Below are 26,350 nucleotides of genomic sequence, written 5' to 3'. Positions count from 1 at the left end.
GGTGTTTAATACAGTGAGTAATCTGTGTGCATGTATGTGCCCATATTTAAAAATATATATGTGCATGTGCACATCTGACTACCACAAATGTGTTTAATACCTTAGAGATATATGCATACATGAATGCCAATTCGTACATATGTGTATACTTATTCTACACATGCATGTGTAGCCACACTATGCATACATCTACATGTGCATGTGTGCCTCTACACATGTGCAGGTGCATGGGTGTATACAGCTACATGTGTTTCGTGCACTCTTCTGCTACTGGATGTGGCCTTGACACTTAATTCCCATAAAAAGGTGGGAGTGGAAGTCAAAGGTTTAGCTTCTGCCTCCTTTGCTTCGAAACTTGCCTCCTGAACTTCTGCCCATCTCTCCCCTCCTGCTGGGTGGAGGACAGTGGAGTGAAATCCTGGCTCTGATCGTGTGCAGGGCCAAACCCCTCGAAGACAAGAGGGGGTTTTGCCTTCCTCCCCACCAGGGACATTGGATGGTGTCTGGAACCTTTTTGGTCAGTGAAAATCGAAGGGAGGGTTGGTACTGGCGCGCACTGAGCAGAGGCCAGGGAAGTCCATAGATACCCTGCAGTCCACAGGACGGCTCCTCCCACCCGGAGTTTGCTGCCCCACCAAATATGCGCATATGTAAACAGGGACACAAACACAGCATAGACGTACAGATAGACGGGTGTCCCTTTATCTCCACATCTCCATCTCTGTACACAGCACTGCCTCCTGTGGTCCCACCTGCATCCCTGGCTGGGGCTACTGAGTAGATGTCTACACCTGCCCTCTCTAGTCTGCTCCTCACACAGCAACGAGAGTGAGAACACTGCTTCCCTACTTCCTATTTTCTAATACGTCAACTTAGAATAACATTCTAGATCCTGCCCACAACCCACAAGGCTCTACGGCGTCTGACTCCTCCCACGTTCTTCAGCTGTTCATTGCCCTTTTTCTCTGATCCTCTGCTGAGCTGTGCTAGCCTCCTTGCTGCACACGAGGTGCCAAACGTGGCCCTGCCACAGGGCCTTTGCACTAGCTGCTCCCTGCGTCTGTAACGTGTTTTCTCTGTAGGCAGTTCATAGCTTGCGTCCTGCCTTCATTCAGGTCTCTGTTGAAACGTCTTGGGCTCATGTACCCTCTTCTTGCACCGCTTGGACTTACCCTGGACCTTGCCGGTGGCAAGAGCTCCATGACTCACTGGAAAATGCTGGCGAATACAGTGTCACCATTGATATTTGTGTATGTCCCACAGTCACTACACTCCCACCCAGGTTTCTGGTGTCTTCATTTCTAGTTTCTCATTCCTTCGTGCTGGAGAGAAGATCTGATATTGACCTGGTACCCCACAATGTCCTTTGTGTTGCTGTGATCAAAACTGAAGAGATGTTTGCGAAACTCCTGTCTTCCCTGGTGTTTAAGTACACTGCCACCAGGTGGTGGTTCCGTGTTGTAGGTTAAGTCCCTTGGGCAAGCGTGGCTCCTTGCCCCTTCCAACCTGGATTAACTGTATGTTTGTTGTCTTGATATCATAAAACACCAGGTTGTATAAAAGATTCACTCACTAAACAACAACCAGCTATCAAAGCAGATGTTTGGCACCACATTTAAAACAACCTGAAAGACAGTTGGATTATTATTTTTCTCTACCCGGCTTTAAGCCGATTTCTTTGCATTCAGATGTCGAAGGCATTTTAGCAGGTGGACTTTTTCTTTTCTCTTCTTAGCACTGTCACGACTATCTGAATGTGGATAAAAATAATTATATCATGTTTCCTTAAGTATATGGCAAATCATTTAATAATAGCAGATAGGTGTTATGTGGGTATACTTTTAGAATCTCAAATCTCAAAATTGCACGGTGATTTCAACCAATAGCCAGCGTGACCTCTCCCAGAACCACTACTTTCCTTCACGGTGCGTTTGAGCTATGCTTATTGGTTCTCATTCACTTATGTATTGTTGCATTGAAAGTCCCTTTCTATCTGGGACTTGGGGCTCCTAGATTTTCCTGGGACTGCACCCCTTTCCAGTCTCTGTAGCTCTCGTGCCAGAAGATACGCATTGCCTCAGATCACAACATGAAATAGCATCGTTAAAGGGAATAGCTTCCAATGGTTTCAAACTTAATTTCAGGAGTGGGTGTTTGGTCTAGTGGTTAAGACACCTATTAAGATGCTGTCATTTGAGTTGAGTGCTTGGGTTAGACTCCAGCGATTATAGACCCAGGGAGGCAGGGGTGATGGTTCTAGTTGAGACTTGGATTGAATTCCTGACATCTGACTTTGACCTGGCCCAGATGTGGCTGTTGCAGGCATCTGGGGAGTGAACTGGCAGTTGGGAGCCCTGTCGTTCTGTTTCTCTCTCTGCAACTCAAAGGAGAAAAAGCCTTTAGCTTTAGTTGTAGAACCCTCTTAGCTAAGATTCCTTATGTTAGAACACACAGAAAGGCCGTGGGGAATCTCAGTCCCCCATAAACCAAATAGGGCTGCAGTGGTTCAGTGTTTCCTACATTGAGTTGGGAGGATCTTGCTCCTAAGCGTGGCTTGATCAGGGCCTGGACGGAGTCACCGAATCTCTGCTTCTGGCTTCTGCTGCTGCTGACGTGGAGGGCTGCGATCTCAGAACTTCTCTCCTGGTGGTTATGAAGTGGGTGCTGGCCTGATTCGTATTCCCCAAGTGCAGGTGGATGAGTTTGCCCTTTTTGTCCAAAAGTCTTTGCCGAGGAGTGGCCGTAGCATCTTGGTCCTTGGGGGTTGCACACATGTCCCTCAGCCCGTCCCTGGGCTGCGTGCGGACTTGAGGCTGCAGGCACTGCCTCTCTGGAGCGGAGTGAGGAGCTGGTTTTCCTGGAGCACACGGGATGAGATGCAGGGCATTTTCCCAGCGCCAAACTGGGATATGATTATCAAAGAAAGGAAACGGAGGCTGATGCCAAAACAACAGATGTCTATTTCAAGACTCCTCCGCTGAAATGCAATCTTTCCCCGAAGTACAACCGAATAAAACAGGCGCACTGAGAATTCAGAAGCTGTGTGCAGACGGAGGCCCCGGGTCCTGTGTCTTTCCACCAAGGTGGACACAAACAGAGTAGCTCAAAAATCTCCTGTGTCGCTCACCACTGGAAGGTTCTGCATCTGTTCTTTAACCCAACAAGGAAGAAAGAAAGGAAAGGAAGGAAGAAGAGAAAGAGAGGGGGAGAGAAAGCAAGAATGATTTTCCAGTGTCGGTACTCAAGAGATGGTAAATCCTGAAAAATATATGTAAAGGAACCTCGGAAAGCACTAATTATTTATTTAGCATACTTTTTCCTTTGCTTCATTTGCTTAGCAACCCCTCTTAGCTGCCGGGGACAATGTAAAAGGATTGTGTATCTTACAAGAGAGTTCTTCAAATAGCGAGTGAAAGCTTTTCATCACATTAAGTCTTCCTGGCCAGATTCACTTCAAGTAGATAGGGAGAAATCAATGATTTGGCATTTGATCAACAGCCCAGAGTTTCTAGAACAGGCTCAATTCTGAGCCATTTCGCTCTTTCATTTAAAGCAAGGCATATAATATAGAACTATGGGGGCTGGCGCTGTGGCGTAGCGGGTAAAGCCGCCACCTGCAGTGCTGGCATCCCATATGGGCTGGTTTGAGTCCCGGCTGCTCCACTTCCGATCCAGCTCTCTGCTGTAGCCCGGGAAAGCAGTGGAGGATGGCCCAAGTCCTTGGGCCCCTGCACCTGCGTGGGAGACCTGGAAGAAGCTCCTGGCTCCTGGCTTAGGATCAGCGAAGCTCTGGCTGTTGCAGCCAATTGGGGAGTGAACCAGCAGATGGAAGACCCCCCCCCCACACACACACACTCACTCTACCTCTCTCTGTAACTCTTTCAAATAAATAAAATAAATCTTAAAAAATAAAAAAGAACTAGGGTGTTTTTTTTTTAAATGTTTTTGTGAGATTTTTAAAATGAAAGTAAATCCCCATTTTTGGGGAAAAAGAAATTCCTCGTCAAAGCTAAAGTCCTGACGTTTCCTTGAAAGCTGTGTCCCTGGTATATTACTGGGGGCTCCTCATTGTCTCAGTGATGTTTCCCTTCTCACTGGGTGTGCGAGAGAGGAAATCGGGGAGACCTCTCTGGAAATTCTTAGCAGTGATTCTTGTGAACCTGTGGACTCCAGCGTCATTTTCTTCAGGTGCAGGCTGATTTCCTGTGTGACTCTTGACCTTCTAGATGGTTCTGAGGTGTTAACCTTGCTTTTCCCCTCTGCCCCCTGACCACCATCTCTTGGCCTCTGGTTGCTTCCCCTTGCCCTGGCTATGGAGTTGGAGTCTGGCTCTTTGCTCATTTCTGCGAAAATGGAGGAATTAGGAGTAGTAACAAAAATACTTCTTTGTTTTTTTTTTTTTTAAAGATTTTTATTTATTTATTTGAAAGTCAGAGTTACAGAAGGAGGTAGAGACACAGAGAGAGGTCTTCTATCTGCTGGTTCACTTCCCAACTGGCCGCAAATGCTGGAGCTGTGCTGATCTGAAGCCAGGAGCCAGGAGCTTTCTCCAGGTCTCCCACGCAGGTGCAGGGGCCCAAGGACTTGGACCATCTTCTACTGCTTTCCCAGGCTATAGCAGAGAGCTGGATTGGAAGTGGAGCAGCCGGGTCTCGAACCTGCACTCATATGGGATGCCAACACTTCAGGCCAGGGTGTTAACCCATTGAGCCACAGCGCTGGCCCCACAAAAATACTTCTTAATGCTTACAGAGTCTCTATTAGGCCCCAGTACCAGAGGCTTTCAAAAACCTCGTGGAAACCTCACGCTATGTTTTAATCCCAGTTTCCCATGGACTTCTTGCTATCCCCTTGGGTTCGAACACTGGTTTGCAGAAAGAAATATCTCTTCCAAATTTCTTGTGACTTGAGATTCTGAAGACTGCCCTCAACAATTCTCATTTCAGCACAAGGCAATATTTTAAAACAAATAGATTCTTTGTGGTTTTACTTTTATAGATTTTCTACCCCCCTTGCGCTTTTGCATATTACGCATTCTTTTTTTTTAAAGATTTATTTATTTATTTGAAAGTTAGAGTTACCCAAAGAAAGGACAGGCAGAGAGAGAGAGAGAGAGAGAGAGAGAGAGAGAGAGGTCTTCCATCCATTGGTTCACTCCCCAGTTGGCTGCAACGGCCGGAGCTATGCTGATCTGAAGCCAGGAACCAGGAGCTTCTTCTGGGTCTCCCACATGGGTGCAGGGGCCCAAGGACTTGGGCCATCTTCTGCTGCTTCCCCAGGCCACAGCAGAGAGCTGGATCGGAAGAGGAGCAGCCGGGACTCGAACCAGTGCCCATATGGAATGCTGGCGCTTCAGGCCAGGGCGTTAACCCACTGTGCCACAGGGCCGGCCCCATATTCACACATTCTTAATAACAAAAGCTCACTTCCACTGAGTGCTTGTTGGAGGCAGTGAACACCCAGAGTGTCCCTCCCTTATGTTCATCCTCAGGGCCATCAGCCCTTGCTGAGTTGGAGTACTGTGATTCAGGGAAAGAGGAGGGCACCCCAGGTGAAGGGTGATACCCAGAGATACACAGGGCATTGATGATGTCACCAGGGTTGAACCTCGGCAGGTAGTGGTGTCATGTTGGCCACGATGTGTTGTTCTATCCACCCTATATCACCTGAAGGTAGGGGCATTTTCAGAGTCCACACACGAGATTTGCTGGGCGGCCCTTCCCACGTGGTGCATATCTTAGGAGACATCTCCCTTTGCTGTTTCCAGGCTGCATCCTCCAATGCTGCGAGAGACTGTAGATAACGTCCACCTGCTGTAGCCCTGTTGAAAGGTCTCTGCACTTGGGAGGACTTCAGAGAGAGAGGTATTGATTTTCTGAGCCCTGCTGTGGGCTGCCTGTTTCAGAGACCCAGGCACTGGGCTGCCCCTTCGCTCCATGGGGGCAGCGGAGGTATGAGGACTGCCCCAGGCTGCACAGTCTTTGAATAGAAAGGGAGAAAAAAAATTTTCCTTCAGCGCAGGTTCTTTGAAGGCAGTGCAAGGGCTGGAAAGCAGCTCCTGTCTGCCAGCTGGCGCGGGGATGCTTCCGGCCCTGCTGCCTCTGGTGTGTGCTGGCTGGTGGCAGGGACATCCAGGGTTTCCACTCAGCCATACGGTGACGTCATGGTCTCATTCTTAGAACATGAGGAAGGATTTTTTTTTCCCTGGAGAAGTGTTTGTGTGAGTGCTAATAGCACTCCCCTGTTTGGAAGCCCTGAGATAAGAACCTTCCCTGGGGTTCATAGAACTACCGAAGCCTCCCCTTTTGCTTTTGTGTCATCCAAGCCTTACAGGGGGTCTTCCGGAAGTCCATGGAAAATGCACACTGTGTCGACACCGTGCCTGGATCTCAAAATTGTTTGCAAATAAACTTATCTTCTCGTCTCCTTCTCCACGAACTTTTCGAGGTGATCCCTTCTCCGCTCGGTACTTGACGATGTCTTGTCAACCGCACCTCTGAGATTTCTCCTGTCCCCATCAGGGCAGATCCTGGCCATTTCTCTGCCTCCATTCCTGCTCTTACCTGGTGGTGGGGGGTACTTTCTCCTTTTCTTTTGAAAGGAAAATCACTGTGCCGTTGATCGATGACCTGTTTTACCTCACCAGAAACTTTTATATGCATCACCTCCCCAAGGAGCAATTCCTGTAACAGCCCCATGGAAGGAGACTAAAGTAGAAAAATATTAAATAACTTGCCCAAGGTCAGTGTCATCCTAAAGCCAGCCAGTCTGGGAGCCCCAGAGACCTCCTTTGGAATTCTCTGGTAAGCTTCATCTCCTGGTCTTCCCAACTAGCCCAGCACTTGGTAGAACACTGGAACACAGTATGATTTTACTTACATTATCATTATTTAAATGCACATATTTAGTGAAGAAAATACTGAAAGTATGAAAAAAAAACCCTCACCATCCAAAGATAACTATTACTAAAAATTTAGTGTGTATTCCTCCATACATTTTAAATAAAGCGTGTATAAATTATTTCTTTGAAAAATGTGTTATTTGCTATTTTCAGCTGAAAGTATATCATGAACAGCTTCCACTGTCAAAAATAGACTTCTACAGCCTGGTTTTCACACTTTTAATGATTATAAAAAAGAATAATGAGATATTGGTAAATTATATCTCAATAAAGCTGGAAGCATAACAAAGACAAAAGAATTTCCTTTTGGGAAAAAAAATTCCAAAATTCCAAAATTTATTAGAATAATTAATTAATTAATTATATGTACTTGAAAGACAGATGGAGACAGGTTTCCCACTACTGGTTCACTCCCTAAATGCCCATGAGGGCTGGGCCAGGGCAGGCTGAGGCCAAAACTCTACCTGGGTGTCTCCCATGGGTGGCAGATACTCCGCCACCTGAGTCGTCACCGCCGCCTCCCAAAGCTGTGCATTAGCAGGAAGCCGGAATGGGAGTGCAGCTGGACCTGGAACCCCAGCGCCTTCGGCACTGGATGCAGGAGTCCCAAGTGATGTCCGAACGGCTGCCACAAGCACCTGACCCCAGACCGCCAGAGTTCAGAGCCTGACCACTTGCAAACTACAGAACCAAGTTTCAGGTTAAGAATGCAGCGAAATAAGAGAGGAGAGAGAGAGAAATACCTTCCATCTGTGGATTCACTCCCCAAATTGCTGCAACGGCCATGGCTGGTTCAGGCCAAAGCTGGAAACCCAGAACTCCATCCGCATCTCCCACATGGGTGCAGGGACCCAAGCACTTGGACCATCTTCTGCTGCTTTCCCAGGTGCATTAGCAGGGAGCTGGATCAGAAGTAGAGCAGAGGCCAGCACTGTGGCATAGCAGGTAAAGCCGCTGCCTGCAGTGCCGGCATCCCTTATGGACATCAGTTCGAGTCCCAGCTGCTTCACTTCTGATCCAGCTCTTTGCTATGGGAAAGCAGTGGAAGGAAGGTGGCCCAAGTTCTTGGGCCACTGCACCCGCGTGGGAGGCCTGGAAGAAGCTCCAGGCTCTTGGCTCCAGCTATTGGGGCCATTTGGAGAGTGAACCAGCAGATGGAGGACCTCTCTTTCTTTTTATCTCTCTCTGCCTCTGTCTCTCTGTAGCTCTGCCTCTGTCTCTCTGTAGCTCTGCCTTTCAAATAAATAAATCAATCTTAAAAAAAGAAAAGAAATGGAGCAGCCGCCAGAACTAGAACTGGCACTCCTGAGGGATGCTGGCATGTCAGGTGGTAGCTTCACCATCTGTGCCACAACACCAGCCCCAAGAAATGAAGACTTTGGTTGAAAGCAATATAGAAGTCGTAATGGGGAAGTTGGTGCATTTTCACATGGAAAAACCAAATTTTTTGCATGCGAAAGCATCACTGAGTGTGTGAGTTTGCTAGGGCATCATCACAGAACACGACAGACTGGGGGTTTAAACAGCAGACGGTATCTTGTCAATATTCAGGAGGCCGGAAGCCCAATGGGAAGGTGTTGGCAAGGCTGATTTCCTTGAGTCCGCTCTCCTTGGCTTGTGGCAGACCACGTTCTCCTTTGTCTCCACGTGGTTGCTTTTCTGTGCCTATCTGTGCCCTAACCTCTTCTCCATCTTTTGCTTGGTAGCAGACCCAGAAGGCTTCTTTATTAATTGCCAGCATGAAACCCAAACCCTTGAGAGCAAGGGATCTTTGAAATAAAAGGGTGTGTGGAGCTGTTTCTGATGCTAGCCAGAAAAGGGACCAGGTCCTGGGACGAGTTTCTGAAATTACCAGCAGCAGGGCCAGGGAGCAGGTGGAAAAATGTGCTCTGGACCTAGAGCTGAGGGTATTTGTCCAAAGTCGGGGCAAGGGGAGCATTGCCTCTATTGGCCGTGGGTAGGTGGGGCAGGATAATTTTTTTTTTTTGACAGGCAGAGTGGACAGTGAGAGAGAGAGACAGGAAGAAAGGTCTTCCTTTGCTGTTGGTTCACCCTCCAATGGCCACCGCGGCCAGCGCGCTGTGGCCCGCGCACCGCACTGATCCGAAGCCAGGAGCCAGGTACTTATCCTGGTCTCCCATGGGGTGCAGGGCCCAAGCACTTGGGCCATCCTCCACTGCACTTCCCTGGCCACAGCAGAGAGCTGGCCTGGAAGAGGGGCAACCAGGACAGAATCCGGCGCCCCGACCGGGACTAGAACCCGGTGTGGCGGCGCCGCAAGGTGGAGGATTAGCCTAGTGAGCTGCGGCGCCGGCCTAGGGCAGGATAATTTGAAGTCGGGAAAGCCCTGGGATTGGAGGACAGCCCCTTGGAGAAGGGACTGGTTGGGGTTAGCAGTGCAGAATGTTTATACATGAACAGGGTGCTGGTAATCAACCGTGATCGGATTTAAGCTGAGGTTTCAATACAAGTTCAGAATTGTGAAATGGTTGTTTTGATGGTTTTGTCCACAGCTGTTCATTGATTAACTTCCCTTATTTCATGCCTCCTCTCCCCCACTCCATTTTCCTGCCCTTGTAATTAAATTTAAAACACCTTAGATTTTTTTTTTCTTTTATCCAGAATAAGAAGTATAGTTGTTAACTAGACTGGCTATTGCTGACCTGTGTGCCCCAGGTCCTAGGGGAGCCAGGAGTCTGGGCAGGTGAGCAGGTGCCTCTGCTGATTCTGCTGGCCGTCTGGGGTCTGAGCTCCCCATCCTATACCAGGGTTTATCTGCCTGTGTATGAGGTTCTCCTGCCAGCACACCGCGTTTGTCTCTATTATTCAGCGTCTTAATTGCCCCTTTATTACCAATCCTTTCTGGCTGACATATTCTTCTGGTCATGTTCATGTGTGAGATTAAGTTTTGCCCTGTGTGTGAGCTGGAATATTATATCTCATCCTCTCTTAAAAGGACACTGGAGGGGGCCTGGCGCTGTGGTGTAGTGGGTAAAGCCAACGCTTTCAGTGTGACATCCCATATGGGCACCGGTTTGAGTTCTGACTGCCCCACTTCCGATCCAGCTCTCTGCTGTGGCCTGGAAAAGCAGTAGAAGATGGCCCAAGTGCTTAGGTCCCTCCACTGGTGTGGGAGACCCAGAAGACACTCCTGACTCCTGGCTTTGGATTAGCCTAGTTCCAACCATTTCGGCCAACTGCAGAGTGAACTAGCTGGTGGAAGATCTCTCCCTCTCTCTCTCTCTCTCTCTCTCTCTGTCTCTGCCTCTCAAATAAGTAAATAAATCTTTTTTTTTTTTTAAAAGGACACTGAAAGGACTGTGTTCAGGTGCTGTGGAGTAGCAGGTTAAGCCGCCACATGCAGTGCCAGGATCCCATATGGGTGCCAGTTTGAGTCCTGGCTCCTCCACTTCTCGATCCAGCTCTCTGCTTTGGCCTAGGAAAGCAGTAGAAGATGGCCCAAGTGCTTGGGCCCCTGCACAGGCATGGGAGACCTGGAAGAAGCTCTGGCTCCTGGCTTCAGATCAGTGCAGTCCTGGCCATTGTGGCCAACTGGGGAGTGAATCAGCAGATGATAGACCTCTCTCCCTCTCTCTGTCTCTCTCTGTCTCTCTTTCTCTCTGTCTCTGCCTCTCAAACAAAGAAATAAATTTAAAAAGAAAGACGCTGGTGGGGTTGGATTAAGGCCTGCCCTGTGACCTCATTTGGTGGGCCTCGGAGAAGGAAGATGTTGATCAAAGAGTGCAAAGTTCCAGTTAGACTGGAAGGTTAGTGATGGCTTGCACTGCATCGTCATGACGCAGACATAATACTCAGCAATCAGGGAGAGGAAACTGTGAAAAACAGGGTATTTATTTAGGGAGAGCAGAGCATTGCCATGAAATAGTGCGCCAGGGGTGTGTTCAAGGAGGTTGAGGCAAGGGGAGATTTCTAAAGGAGACTGACAGATATTCGGAGACCGAAACCTTTGGTGGCGGTGATGAACAGCCGGGGTGACTGATGTTAGCCTGAGGTTGAGCGCGCAGTTGCTGGGCAGGCGTCCGTGGAGAAGCACGTCTCGGATCAGGCAGCGATGGCCTCTGTGTGGGCTGTGCTTGGGGCAGAGCCTTGGGGATAGCCACTGCCAGGCAGTCATGCTTGAGAACTCCTCCTGCACACCCTCCCAGCCTCGCCGATGTTAGGGTTGACAACGGGCGGCTCCGTGCTGAGGCTGACAACCTGCACATTCCTTTCCCGTATGTTTCCGCATCACTAATAGATTTTTAACATCCTCACCACCCAAAACTGATAAATTGGTGAAGTGCTGGGTATGTTAAATATCTGTATTGACTCTTTCCACAGTGTATACAGAGATCAAACCATTACAGTGTAGCCCGTAAGTATACGCAACTTTATTTGTCAATAAAAATAAATTAAAAAAATAAGTGGATGACTGTATGATAACACCACCTACCAGTGATTAGTATGATTTATTAGTTATGTAATAGTGCACATTACATTAATGTACTTTTCATGCGCTATTATAGAAAGAGTTAATGCAAATCCAATTTTAAAACTTGCATAAACCACCTTTGATCACAAAAAGCTTAATTTTTAGAAGCCAGTCTGAAAGCAAATAGAACCTAATTGTCAAAGTAGCAGGAGTTTGCTATAAAAGAAAGAAGACGATTAACAAATAAACAGAAATAAAAGACGTTTCCTCTCTCCATGGCTCTCATCCTGCTGCTCAGAAAGGAGCCACAGCTTGGGGTGGCTGTTTCCTTCCCGCGGAGGGACTGATGCCGGTAGCTTAAGATGTGGTCATTGATGGAGTTTGGCAACAGTGATGAGACGTTGTCAACGGTGTGCTCTGTGCTCCCACCAGGAGTGAACACTTGCCCCTGCTGCCTCTCCATCCACTGCACTGGTTGCTGTAGTTATTCCTTATGGGAGCCTGTGAGATGGCCCTGTTTTCTCCCATTTCTCAGATGAGGAAATGCCAAGCTTAGCGATAGTGAGTAACTCACCTGCAGTCGCAGAGCGGAGACGCACGTGGGACTTGTTCTCTTCAGAGCCGCGTTTGCTTGGCTTGCTTATTTTACTTTTGTGTTTACTGGCTTCGCTTGCTTTTTTTAAGTTTATTTATTTTATTTGAAAGGCAGAGTTACAGAGACAGAGGAAGGGAGGGCGGGAGGGAGGGAGAGAGAGAGAGAGAGAGAGAGAGAGAGAGACTGATTTTCCATCTGCAGGTTCGTTCCCCAATGACCAAGGCTGAGCCAGGCTGAAGCCAGGAGCCAGGAGCTTCTTCTAGGTCTCTCATGTCAGGAGCCCAAGGACTCTGACCATCTTTTACTGCTTTCCCAGGCGCATTAGCAGGGAGCTGGATCAGAAGTGGAGCAGCCAGGACTCAAACCAGTGCCCATGTGGGATGCTGGCACCACAGGCCACTCATTGACAAGCTACGCCACAGCACTGGCCCCTGTTTTCTTTGTTTACTTGTGGCTAGAGCATGAACACTCATTTCTGTGAGACCTCACCGAGCACTGGTTCATTATTTGGTGCCACAAGTGGACTTCACAAAGTTCAAGGAAGATGGAACTAAGTGTTTATTTTCTCAGAAAAAATTCTGTGCACCATGCATACTCAGACTTCCCCACAGAACACCTCATCCTTTACTTAACCCCTTCTCTCTCAATGCACATCTCTACGTGTTCCGTCCTTGGCTTCCAGGAACCGGCTGCAGAGGGAATCCTGTGTTTAGAAATGTATATGTGCAGAAAACGGAGGGAGTGTTCATTTGACGTTTTAATACATTTTGATAAGCTGTCAGGAAGCAATCTTATCTCAAAGTTCTTGCCAAAGACTTCTGTGTGGTCCCCAAGTAACGATATAGATTTGGCAAAAGTCTCTCATGCCCTGGGTACTTACCGGTCTGCAGTAAAAGCTTTTAATAATAAGGATGGTGATTCCATGTACCGTTACCGTGAGATGAAAGAAAAGATGTGGCTTGAGCGTGAGTATCGCTCTTGGGCACTCATATTTAGAGTTTAGTTTCTATTATCAAAATAATACTCAATACCCCTTTCTCTTCTGCATGAAAGGGGAAAAACAGTGAATACTTCCCTTCTGTCTTTGAAGTGCTGCAGAATCATTTTTCTGTAAGCCTTGAGAAGTCACAGTGAAGCCAAAGATTCTTTTTTTTTTTTTTTTTTTAACTTTTCCCAAGCGAATTTAAGCAGAGTGACAGGATGGCCGTAGCTCCACAGCAAGTTTAGATTTCAGAGGTGCTGGCTAGTGACAGATGTGGAAGCCCTCAGTGGATCAGGGACTGCAAAGCCAGGGTCTGCCTGTTCGTGACCTGCCCTACCAGGGTATTCTGCAGGCAGAACGCTGCCCTGGGGCTGATGGAAGTCCCCCTTTGCACCTGCCTGATGCTGCAGCTGTCCAGAGAGCAGAGCCCCGGGTACAGGCACATGTGAGAGACAGGGGAAAGGATCTCAGAGGACCTCCCCTGTACCCAGACAGGGGAATAAGGCAAGGGGAGCTTGAGCAGGGCTGGAACTGGGCAGCTTCCCTGGAGACCCGTGAAGCGCGGGTCAGTGGATTAAGAACGTGCATTTGGTGTGGCGGTGGGGACAGTGGTTTCACATTCAACAAATGCATTTACGTGCCTGTTACTAAGACAGAAAGAGTGGCGGTGGATGGTGCTTCTTCAGTCTTATTTGCCTGTATAATCTTTTATGGAAACACTCCCTGACATAAAATGTTTGATTTCCATGCAAGGAAGGAGTCTTCTTTGTGTCCTTTTCTCTCTTCTCTTCTCTTCTCTTCTCTTCTCTTCTCTTCTCTTCTCTTCTCTTCTCTTCTCTTCTCTTCTCTTCTCTTCTCTCCTCTCCTCTCCTCTCCTCTCCTCTCCTCTCCCCTCTCCCCTCTCCCCTCTCCCCTCTCCCCTCTCCCCTCTCTTCCTTCTTCCTTCTTCCTTCTTCCTTCTTCCTTCTCTCCTCTCCTCTCCTCTCCTCTCCTCTCCTCTCCTCTCCTCTCCTCCCCTCCCCTCCCCTCCCCTCCCCTCTCCCCTTCTCTCCCCTCTCCCTTCTCCCTTCTACCCTCTACCCTCACCCTCACCCTCCCTCACCCTCTCTCCCTCCCTCTCCCTCACCCTCCCTCTCCTCCTTCCTCCCTCTCCCTCTCCCTCCTCCTTCCTCTCCCCTCCCTCTCCCCCTCCCTCCCCTCGAACCCAGGGATTCTGATATGGGATGCGGGTATCTCACATGGTGACTTAACCACTGTGTCAAGTGCCTGCTCGCCTTGCAATATTTTTTGTAGCCATCCACATTTTTCCAGAAGAGGAAACTGAGACGTAAGTAAAGATAATTATAAATGACTTGTCCAAGGTGACACGTAAGGTAACTAAAAGAAAGGGTATCATGGTTGACCTTAGATTTAAGCCTATTTGAGTCCAGATTCTGTACTTTGTACCTTCTAGAAATTATTCAGACATGTATTTCTCAGTCTCTGTTAATTGCTTTCCAGTGTGCCAGGTGTTATGCTGGGTGCTGAAGAGACAAAAGGGGGGGGGGGGATGAGATTCTGTCTTGTGTGTCTTTTTTTCTTTGAGTAGGGGAAGAAAGCTACAATCAGTCAAGGAAAACAAAGTTAGAATGATGAGCATAATGAGTCCTCTGAAGGGGCAGTGCTGAGTACTGTAAGAGAATATAGCAGAATGCACTGTGTGCTTAGATAGCGAGGGGTCTAACCTACTGGAGCTGTGCAGAGACTCCCCTGTGGTGGGCTCAGAAGGATGAGCAGGAGGTGAAGTTGTGTGTGTTTGGGTGTCAGTCCCAGCAGCGGGCATAGCGTGTGATGTGCAGAGACCCTGTGGTGGGCAGGTGCATCTCATGCTGCTGCCACCAAAAGCCCAGAGTGCTGGGGCTCAGTGAGAGGGGAAGGTGTGACTTAGATGGAGCTGGAGAGGGTAGCCGTGTAGGGATTTGTAGGCTGTAGCGATGCTTTGGTAATTTTCCCAGGAGCGGTGGAGAGGTGTTGAATAGTTTTAGCACATGGATGACATGGTCAGATTTATAGCTTGGAGTGATCCACTGGGTTGCTATGAAGAGAATGGATTGGAGGGAAAAGAGTAACAACACATAGGAGGTTCTTAACGGTTTCCAGGAAAGTAGTTTTTTTTTTTGTTTTGTTTTTTTTGTTTTTTTTTTTTTTGGTGGACAGGCAGGAGAGATGAGGGCAGTGAAGATGTAAAGAGGTAGAGGACTTCTAATGACAGCTGGGGAGGTACAATTCAAAGGATGTGCTGTTGGCTTGCCTTGTGGGGGATGAAAAAGAGGGAAGTCAGCAGAGCTCCCAGGGTTCTGGCTTGTCTCACTGGATGGGAGAATGATGACTCTATTCCTCGCGACAGGGGCCCCAAGGAGAGGAGCAGGTTGGGGTAGGTAGAGGACAGCTGCTTAGTGCACCTGTCCAGCACACCACAGTGTCTTGCAGCAGGATCTCAGCTCAGCTCCAGGCTTCACATCCTGGCACGAGAGGATGCCAGTAAGGAAGACAGGGCAGGCAGTGCAAGGACGTTTGCTTCAGGCCACTCTTGCCTTTCACTGGGGAGACAATTCCTTCCTGAAGAACTCAGTGCGTTGCCTGTACACCTCCATAACTACAGCTGGGTCACATTTGTTTATTATGTGAGGATATTTCAGTAGGTTGATGGAAAATGTGTATTATGGAAACAACTATGCATGGATTGCACTTGTGGTTTTTTTTTTTTTTTGGCACCAAAATAAGCTTATTTTTAAATTCCGTTTTCCATGATCTTTTTGAAGTTCCTTCATAATTATCTATTTACTTATTTCTCTTTTAACTTTTTAAAGTGATTTAGTTAAAAGATGTATTTGTGACACAGAGAGAAAGAGACAGAGAGAGATCTGCTGGTTCACTCTCTAGGCAGTTAGAGAGGGCATGTTGGGTAGTGCTGAAGGAAGTGAGTGAGGGGGAGGAGCCATGTGGACATCCAGGGGAGGGACATTCCAGCCAGAGGGAGGAGTCTTAATGCATGACTGTGATTGGCATGTTTGTGGAATTGCAAGGAGGCCAGTGTGACTGGGACTGAGTGGGATTTTGTGATGGACGTAAGACACCTGTTAGGCTTCCAAGTGGGCAGTTGGACTCATGAGTCTGTGACCCCTCGGTCACTGGCAAAGGAGAACAGACTCTTTTTTTAATTTATTTTATTTATTTGAAAGGCAGAGTGACACAGAGAGGGAGGGAGTGGTTCAGAGAGAGAGATTTCAATTTGCTGGTTTACTCTTCAAATGGCTACAACAGCTGGGGGGCTGGGCCAGGCAGAAGCCAGGAGCCTGGAGCTCTATCTGGGTCTTCCACGTGCATGCAGGGACCCAAGTACTTGGTCCGTATTCTGCTGCCTTCCAGGTGCATTCTCAGGGACCAGTGGGACCATTGAAGCCACTCTTGCATATCACAAGCAGCACCCTAACCCCTGTGGCCCTGGAGAATGGACTCACTTAAAAAACTTTTGTTTATTTATTTGAAAGGTAGGATGTTGGGGGCAGGGAAGAGAGAGAGAGAGAGAGAGAGAGAGAGAGAGAATGAATCCAGGTCTCCCATGTGTATGGCAGGGATTCAACCACCAGCTTCCAAGGCGCATTAGAGGAAGCTGGATTGGAAGTGGAGGAGCTGGGACTCGAAACAGCACTCCGATATGGGATGCTGGCTTGGCCCACTGCATCACAATGCCAGCCCCGTCAACCCTGAGTGGTCTCCTAGGACTGGTCTAACTGTCATCTAAACGTGAGTTTTGTTAGCAAGAATGAGAGGGGCGTGCCTGTCACCAGTGCCTGCAGCCTGCCACAGCATCCCAGTGGAAGCGACAGTGAGTAGAGCCGTGTCCGATCTACAGGATTTGGCCATTGAGACTACAAATGAGTGGCGAGGGAAGAGTGTCAAGAGAGGAGGAGCCGGCGCCGCGGCTCGGCTCACTAGGCTAATCCTCCGCCTAGCGGCGCCGGGTTCTAGACCCGGTCAGGGTGCCGGATTCTGTCCCGGTTGCCCCTCTTCCAGGCCAGCTCTCTGCTGTGGTCCGGGTGTGCAGTGGAGGATGGCCCAAGTGCTTAGGCCCTGCACTCACATGGCCCAGCTGACCTCTGCCCCTCAAACCCATGCTCTCGGCGTGGTCACCTGTGCACATTCCTTTGAAAGGCTGCTGACTACGGCTTGTTTTCCTGTCCACGCAATCCGTGGAGTCACCCTTGACATCCTGTGTGGTGCGTGTCCGTGGGATGCCGCCCTGTCGTGGAAGCAGAGTTGGAGAGGAGGGGAGGGAAGAGCATCTGGAAATGAGAGAGTGGAGAAGGCATGGTCCTGTCTCAGCCTCTCTCTGCGTCCTGGAACCTGTTTCTCTGGAAAAAGTACTGGCTCTGTTTCTTTGTTCTGTGATCCAAATGCATGCACAGGCTACAAGTGTGCCTTCTCTTGACGAGACACATCAAGCTGGGACATGGTGCAGAGACGTGGGGAGCTTTTAAACACCCCGTTTTCCACTGGTGACCGGATTTCTGGAGTGCCCCGGATTCGTTTGATCCTTTGGTGTCAGCGTGATGTTTTGGCAGCATGTGGCTTGTTCAGGAAACTCAGGTTTATTCGATGACTGCCTGGGGGATTGTAGTGAGAGTGGGTTGACACAATCAGGCTTTTTCAGAGGATAAAGCTGCTCATCTCATTCCAGCCTAAAATTAACCTGCTACCTTGTGCACCTCGCAATGCAAATTATTCTCATTAAAATTTGCAGGTCCCCTCCAGATCTCTGAGGGTACAAAACCCAGAGCTCACAAGTCAGTATCTTCATCCATCCCTGAAACCCCATGAGAAGGGTTATCTGGTCTACCCAGGGTACCGGGTAGCCAGTATATGAGGGTGCTTTGACATGTTCATGGAAAATGGAATTAAATGATAAGTTTATTTGGGAAGCCAAAAAATTGGCATCTGTGCATTTTTCCTCCTAACGCATTTTCTGTGACCTTTTCAAAGATCTTGCATGTGTCCTCACTTCCTGCACCTTTTAGATGAAGGCCATTGTGTTTGTTAATGCCCAGTGCTCCGAGAACCCTCATGTAATTTTCCTTTTGTTTTGCTCTGCTTTGCTTTCCAGCTAGTGAGGAACGAAGCTGGCCTTGTGGGGAATTAACCTTGGTCTCTGAGACAGTGCAGCACAAGGCATATGGGTACAGAGCAGTTTGGGGGAGGTCACATTGTTTTAACAAGCCCTCCAGTGGCTTTGGGGGAAAGAAGGGAGGACCATGTGCTGACTACGTAGCCTGCCGTGGGCTCACAGAGGAGTTAGCAACATGGGCTCTGGAGCCAGTGGCTCAGCTCTGCTCTTCTGGCTGTGTGACCTTGGATGAGTTCCTAACATGGTAGGCGATCAGTTTCCTCATCTGTAAAATGGGGGCGCTAAGGATGCATACTTTGTAGGGTAGACTCAGTGAACTACCATGTGCAAAGCTCTGGAAAACACATACTCATAAAGCAAAGTAGATGGTGTGCACCTTTATAAAAGGGGGAAGTTAGTTCTTTATAGACATGCAGTGCTTCGGTAGATTGATTGACGTGCCTTCAGGTTTGTTTTCGTTTTTGTTTGTTTTGTAGTCACTTGTGCTCTTTAAGGATGTCTGAGGGCCCTTCGGAAAGTTCATGGGAAAACAGAATGAAGGATGTCGGGCCTGGTGTTGTGGCACAGTGGGTTAATAAGCTGCCGCTTGCGACACTGTCACCCCATATAGGAGTGCAGGTTGGAGTCCCAGCTGCTCCACTTGCAATCCAGCTGCCCTGCTGGTGTGCCTGAGGAGGCAGAAGATGATGGCCCAAGTACTTAGGGTCCCTGCCACCCACGTGGGAGAACAGGCTGAAGTCCCTAACATTGGCCTGGGCCCAGACTTGGAGCTGTTGTGGCCATCAGCAACAGTTGATGGGGAGTGAATGGAAGACCTCTTCCTGTTTTTCCTTCTATCACTCTGCCTTTCAAATAAGTAGATAAATCTTTTTCTAAAGATGTTTATTTTAGTGCCATGCCTAGTTTTTTCCATACTATGCATTTTCCATGAAGTCCTGGAAGGATCCTCATATCTGTACTTGAGAAACCTTTGAGAAATAAAGGCGTGAATACAGAAAAGCTGCCGTATCCTTGCACAACAGTAAGCGTTCTGAGCTGCCGTGTGCTGCACTGGGCAGCCCTCATGGGGAGCACACATTTAGACAAAGTCACCAGTGAGGACGTTTCAATCCTGTCACCTGCCACCTTTTTTTTTTTTTTTTTCTGTTTAGTGTAACTGTGTCCCTCACACAGCAAATTCTTCACGTGATTCTGAAGCTGAGTTGGTTCCTACAGTCTCTGATCCAGCTTTTAAAGAGGCCTGGTCATTTGGCCACTTCATTTACTCATTACGAATTAAAACACCGAGTTGATTGAGTTCTTGGGCATTTTAAAATTTAATGACTTCAGGATATTTGGTGGCTGACACCTTTACTAATTGTGTGAAAGCTCTATCAAGTTTTTTTTTTTTTTCTTGCCACTGTATTTCAGACAAGCTTTCTTTTTTCCCCAGAATATCAGATATGTTTGGTGTTTTCTTTCCTTTGGCTTCTGCTTTTATTCCATGTTCTCCCTTTTGCCCTCCCTCCCTGTTAGAGAAGCAACAGTTCTTAGGTATGTTACTCTGCAGTAACACAGAACACTTCGCATTTGGAACTAGTTCTGCTGTATTTTTCAGGTGCAGCTTTGTCCAGGAATGTGCTGCCTACCTATACACGTGGTATGCAGAATTTCTGGGAGATAACGCTTCAGGAAGTGTATCAGAGGAGGGAATGGTTTCCTGATCATCCCACTCATTTATTCTGTCACCATTGATCTACTCTTAGGAGCCATCTACAGGTCTTGGTTTAGCATCCCCAACACACTTGGAAAATAGCCTTGGTGTTTTTCTGGTTATTAATATAGTAATTGTTCATTATGGCAAATTTAGAGAATATCAAAAGTCTGTAGAAAAAATTACATGATTCCATAATCCTACTGTCTTGTCATCTTTTCTATGCACATATATGCCCATGTATTTGATTATTGATTTTATCTCAAATATGAAATTACACTATAGTTTTTAAACCTGGTTTTTCCACTTCAGTGTAAAATAGTAGCATATTCCCATGCTTCTGAATATTTTGTTACCACAGTAGATTTCAATGATGTCTACCATACCCCACAGTAAGAGATGCCTTCTATATAATGACCCAGCATAAACATACACACATGCAAAAACCAGGGCCAGGAAGCCTCCAAGTATAGGGCACTGTTTGCTGTTCTGTTCTGTTTAAAAAGCTGTGCATGGCCCACTAAATTGGTTCCATGACTCATTAATGATTTGTGACCCAGAGTTTAAAAACCGCTCTTTTACCACGTGAATTTTATTGTCTGTGTAGTGTTCATTGTACGGTATGAGTGTATTATCATATATTTAAAGGTTGCCATACAGTGGAACATTTAAATTGCTTTGAGTGTTTCCCTTATTCTAAAACGCTGAAATGAACAAATGGGTGCAGAAAACATGTACACACGCAAACATATAGACATGTGCATGTATGCACACACACACATATACACACACACACACTTCTTTAGGCAAATTCCTAGGTAGATAGTGGGGAGTTTATGTAAAGACTTTTGGTACACATTGCTAAATTTCCCTGTAGGAAGCTTATATAAATATTTGCACTCTTACCAGCTGGGGATGCCTAGGTCTCCCTGCCCGTACATGTTAACAACCATATTTCTTTGAAGTAACTTAAAAATCTCAATCACAGATGAAAATTCATGGCATCACTTAGCAGTAAGGGGAGAAATATTTTCATCGGTGATTGGTCTGATGTATGACTCACATTGCTATTATGTCTAAATTGTATTATGTTAGCATTTCCATTTCTCACGTAGGCCAGCAAAAGAAAAGTGTGTTCAAAACGTTCCCTGATGGCTTACAGATCCTCTCAGTGGTCCAGTCTCTGTGGACGTGGGCTCTCTGATTGTTTCAGAAGGAACATGGGTTCAGTAACCGTGTATGATCCAGTTTTAGGACAGGTCTTATTACATGCTCATGCTTTCTCAGGTCCACTTTCATTTCTTATTTGAAAGGGAGAGAGCGAGAGCAAGAGAGAGAGAGAGGTCGGTCTTGCATCCCCTGGTTTATTCCCAAATGGCTGTAATGGCCAGGGGCTGGGTCAGGCCAAAACCGGGAGCTAGGAGCTTCATCTGGGGTCTCCCCACATAGGTGCAGGGGCTCAAGCACTTGGGCCGTCTTCTACTGCTTTCCCAGGTGCATTAGCAGGGAGCTGGATCAGAAGTGGAGCAGCCGGGACTCAAACCCTGTACCACAGGTGGTGGCTTTACCTGCTATGCCACAGTGCCAGCCCCCACTTACAATTCTTAATTGGTGTTCTTACTTTTCAGCTGGCGAGAACTGTCTGTGTAAGAACAAGTGTGTACTTATAGTAAGAGCAATTCTTACTCTGTTCAGTTTGTCAAATCCCAGTTACTTAGAAAATGAGGACATATTCGAAGTCCAGTTTTATGTTTATTTACTTGTTCATTTAATTTGTGAGGGGAGAGAGAGAGAGAGAGTGTGCAAATGTCCATCATGGCTGGGGCCAGGAGCTCACTCCAGGTCTCCCACATGGGTGGCAGAAACTCAGTCACATGAGCCACCCCTACTGCTCCCCAGTGTCTGCACTGATGGGAAGCTGGAATAAGGGGCCAGAGCCGGGACTTAAACCCTAGCACTTTGATGTCAGTGTCTTAGCCGCATCTTAACTGATCAGCCAAACTCCTGTTCCCATTTTATCTTTAGTGGCAAAAGACTGGAAACCACATGAGCATATAGCAGTATGAGACACAGAAAGGATATGATACAGCTAAGAAAAGAATTAGACAACATTGTGTATGCAGACATGAAACAGCCTCCGAGATCTGTGTTAACCGGAAAAGCAAGGCACGCAAAGGGTGGTGTGCATGAATCCGTTTTACACTGATCTTATTTTTAAAGAAACATATACTTTCATGACTTCATTTAAAAACAGATAATGGAAACATAAAGGTTATCAGGTTCAAGGTATTTTATAAAAATGTCCAACAGAGAAAAAAAATCAATGATCTAATACTGATAGCGTGTTGTTCATGGGGAGGATTTTGAATTAAGCTCTCCTGGAGTGGAGAGATTTTTGAACTAAGTTCTCTGAGGGTGGAGGAAACCCTGGAGGGTCAAATAGCTTGGTCAGCTTCCGCCTTGTTTTCACTTGGTGTTGCTTCCACGTGGAAGAAGCCCTTTCTCTGGTGACTCATGCCAGGCTGTGGGCCTCATGGCTGGAATTGTGATTGGCCGGCGGGGGTCACGAGTGTTTCTCAGGAGGCCGCTCCGGGAACGCACATAGCTCTGCACACACACACTTTGAAGGCTAAAGCCAGTGGAAGCCCTGGGTTACGCCAAGTGGGTCTGGCTTAGGGTGGAAGCCCAGACGATGTAGCACCCACATCTCAGCCTCCTCTTGTATTCTTGTATTTTCTGTAGGTTGATCTTCAGGTTTCGCATCTGTCAAATCCTAGTTAAGTGGCCTTGGACTCCTGGCTTGACTTCTCTGGGCTTTAGTTTTTGATCTTGCCAAAAAAATAGGAGGCTTGGGAGGTATCACAGTATCTGAAGCCCTCGGCTCCTGGTGGACTCTTGATGTGGGGGCTGGGTGATTGACAGCTGTCTGTTACGATGATGATGTTTTGGGAAGGGAAGACGTCAGTGAGGGACGTGGTAGTGGGAGTCGATCAAGACCCTGTACGGTGCCAGGCCAGAAAGGCCGAAGCAACGACTCCCCCAGGAACAGGGAGTGGGACAGGGGTGGAGGCTGTCAGCCAAGGCTGCCCGCAGTGTCTCCAGCACGCGTTGCCTGTGTTCTCTCTTAGTCATGCCCTTCAGCAGTGTTAGTGCTGTGGAATTTCGGGGCACAACAAGCAAGGGTCTGGAGAGAGGGGGGCCTCGCCCCCAGGCTGGGAGCAGCAAAACAGGGTTCCCCCCCGGGGTAAAAGATGAACTCCTTCTTGGAGCTTTCCTGCAACAGAAATGGGACACGGTGCTTGGAAAATGAGCCCAGACATCGCATGATGAGGACATCCTGTGGTTTCCTAAAGATGTGCACATGGAAGCCCGTGAGATTCCAGCTTTGCCGAGAATGCCACAGCCTGCCCGTGTGGTTATGATCTGGGAGATGCAGAGAGCACAGGACAGATCCTAGTGCTTGGATTGCCATCCTCTTTCGATGAAGTGCGAGTTCGGTTTAACAATATCACCTGGGCAGGCAGACAAGCAATAGACAGTGAGTCACTTTCCGGGATTTTCAGTCCCAAAGACGGATTTCTAAGTACAAATTAGTGATGCCTTTGCATTGTAAGAGACTCGAATCCTCGGATCTGGCACTCATTTCCTTCCCCTTCTTGTTGTCATGGGGACTTCTTTTCCCTGAGTTATTACATCTTGCACTTCAGCAAAAATTTTATTGCTTCGGGACCATCGAGTCTCATGTGGGACATTTTTCATTGCTCGTGGTGTAATACACAGAAGTAATTTCTTTCAAATGATTTTTGCTTGAAGTGGTTTTCAATGAATTGAGAAGGGTTAGAGCATGAATGGGGCGCCGCGTTCCCAGGTGTGGAGCGTTAAATGCGGATTCTGCGATTCACCGGGGTGGCACACAAATAGGTGGCAGTCGGTTTTATTTTCTTCTCTGACCACAGGAAGAGGAAAGAGACGTCATTTAACACTCTGATCTGTTTTAAGTTTCTTCCAGGTTCCAGTTTCTGAAACTGGAGGTTTGCATCAGAAGAGAATAGCTATTACTTCTCCGAGGCGCAGGTTAGCTGTTGTTAAGGGGGAAATGGTTCGACAAAGCCATCTCGATAGCAGCCGGGTGGAGTGTTAAATGATGCCCTGGCTGCTGCTCAGCTGGCCTCCCCCGTCTCATCTGTCTGCAGCGTCTTTGGAGTCTCTTGTATATGCAGCATTTTCTTGACTCTTGTTACTTGGAGCCCAAACAGTAAGGAATTCGATGTTAGGACAACCCCTTGGGTTGTTTCCTTCATCTGCTGTCCCTTTTTTTCTTTCCATTCTCCCCTGCTTGGCACCCACCTCTCCTCCAGTCCCTGTCTTCCTTCCCTCTCTCCCTCCTCGCCCGGGTTGGGGTTTCCAACACCACTTCTGGGTTTGATGATTTGCTAAGACTGTCAGAACGCAGACAAGCTGTTAGACTCACAGCTTCCTTGGGTTGCAGCCAGAGGACACGCATTCAAATCAGCAAAGGCAGAAGGCAGGCAGGGCAGGGTCCCAGAGAAGTGACACCTGTGTGTCCAGGTCTCCTTCCTCAGTGGGCTGTCCCAGGCAGCAGTTGAAGAGACAACGCCCGCTGAGTGTTGTCAACCACAGAAGATCACTTCCGGGTGTCCCGGAAGTCCGCTGGAGGTAGAGCAGTCAGGGAGGCATAGGGCACCATGACTGACCCCCGACCCCCACTCAAGTTCTAGCCTCCTTTTTCTCCCCCAGGGTCAACACATAGGGTGTGGCCCAGGGACCCAGAGAAACAGAAGAGCTGCTTCCTGTGGATTACATTGCTGGCTCACCAGGTAGAGGACTCCAGATGCCTCAGGGGCTGTCTCCCTGGAGCTGGTCAGGGGTCAGTCCTTGCTTTGGAATGCGCAAGGTTTGGGTATCCCAAGCCTGCTGAGTAAAACCCCCTGCTGCACACAGTCCTACCAGCACAGCGAGCGCATACAAGCTGCTGGGAAATAAAGATGCTTCCTCACATTATGTACACATTTGAAGACTTGCTGGAGACTAATAAAAGATCTGCTTTTCTCTTTTTTTCTGTCTTATAGTTAACAATTTTGTTAGCATTTACCTTGGAAGGATAAACCTTTGCATAATGTTTGCAACGTAGCAGTTTCTCATATTGCTGCCTTTTTTTTCTTTTCAAGATTTAGTTTGTTCATTTGAAAGGCAGAGAGAGAGAGAGAGAGAGAGAGAGAGAGAGAGATCTTCCATTTGTATGGCTGCAATGGCTGGGGCTGGGCCATGTTGAAGCCAGGACCCAGGAACTTCATCCAGGTCTCCCAGTGATGGCAGAGGCCCAAGCACTTGGGCCGTCATCTGCTGCCTTTCTAGGTGCCATTAGCAGGGAGCTGGATTGGAAGTGGAGCAGCTGGGACCTGGACCAGTACTCTGATACTGGATGCTGGCATCCGGGTGGCAGGTTAACCCTCTGTACCACAATGCTTGCCTGACATTACTGCATTTCTCTTTGGCGCCTCCTGATCCAACATCAGCAGTGGCGTTGGTGGAGGGAACTATTGCAGACCCTGTGATCCGATCCTTGTTTCTGTCACAGCAACTGGGTCAGGCTGCTGCCCTTCCATTGTAGAAACTTTAAAACAAATACCCGAAAGCAGAGATCACGGTATTTTTTCCCTCCTTCCTTCTTCCTCTTACCTCCTCTTTTGCACCCTCCCGACCCTGGGCACTCTATGAGGGTTTAGGGGAAACGTGCCAAGCAGGTAGTTCTGTGTGGAGGCAGTTTGCACCAGCTGCCTTTATTTTTCAGCTTGTATGAATTCTGTTGACATATGTCTGCTCAGTACGTGGATATCCCCATGGAGACTGGCTCATTTGGTGGGCCATGTCGATGCGCTCCCTCCTAAGCTGACCCCTGGAGCTCTGTCACCAAACAATAGGGAACACACGATTATTTTCTTGCTAACAAGCCCTGCAGAGCTAGCTACAGGCTCCTCTTGTGGTAGCTGTTCGCAGTGGCTCTCATTGACCTTGAGCTGGCATTCTGCACGCTGCTTTGGATGGTCAGAGTCCGGGTGACCCCGAGGAGCTCTTGAAACCCTGAAGAGGCCTCGAGCAATGGCTTTTTGGCAATGAGGTTATTGTGCTGTTTGATGGGTTTAATGAGAATAGTAGCAAGCATCACAGTGTTTGAATGGGGCCAGTAAGATTCGGGGAAGGAGGCAGTGGAGGGTGGAATGTTGGTGGCCCTGTATTTTTTCTGTTGATCTTACCCCTCTGCTTCCCAGCTGTGGGACCTCAGACATGCCACCCAGCCCTTCAGGAGTTCTGCTTTCTCCTCTGAGGCATGGGGTAGCAGTGGTCCCTGCTTCATGGCATTGCTGTTCTGAGCAGTAGGATAGAACAGGTAGGGCATACAGCACTGTGCCTAGAATACAGTAAGCAATCCTGCAGTGCCAACATCTATTGTCATTCTTAGTGGTAATAGTAAAAATAATGTGCTCAGGTACAGCTAAGGATCTCTACACTTGCTGTGCTCCTATGAGGGGGAGGTGTCTTCCCCATGAGACAGTCTCGGAGA

General features: G+C 48.0%; 1 protein-coding gene across 1 annotated transcript in view; it reads left to right on the top strand.

Moving 5' to 3' along the window:
• HS3ST4 (heparan sulfate-glucosamine 3-sulfotransferase 4) overlaps nt 1-26,350 on the top strand; it is a 424,128-nt gene that overhangs the window by 16,738 nt on the left and 381,040 nt on the right. The window lies entirely within an intron of this gene.

The sequence above is a fragment of the Oryctolagus cuniculus genome, chromosome 19, assembly GCF_051225735.1.
Source record: "Oryctolagus cuniculus isolate XC-2025 breed Fujian yellow rabbit chromosome 19, ASM5122573v1, whole genome shotgun sequence".
Taxonomy (NCBI): Eukaryota; Metazoa; Chordata; class Mammalia; order Lagomorpha; family Leporidae; genus Oryctolagus; species Oryctolagus cuniculus.
The sequence above is the reverse complement of the archived record's forward strand: the minus strand, read 5'-3'. Positions and strand labels throughout refer to the sequence as shown.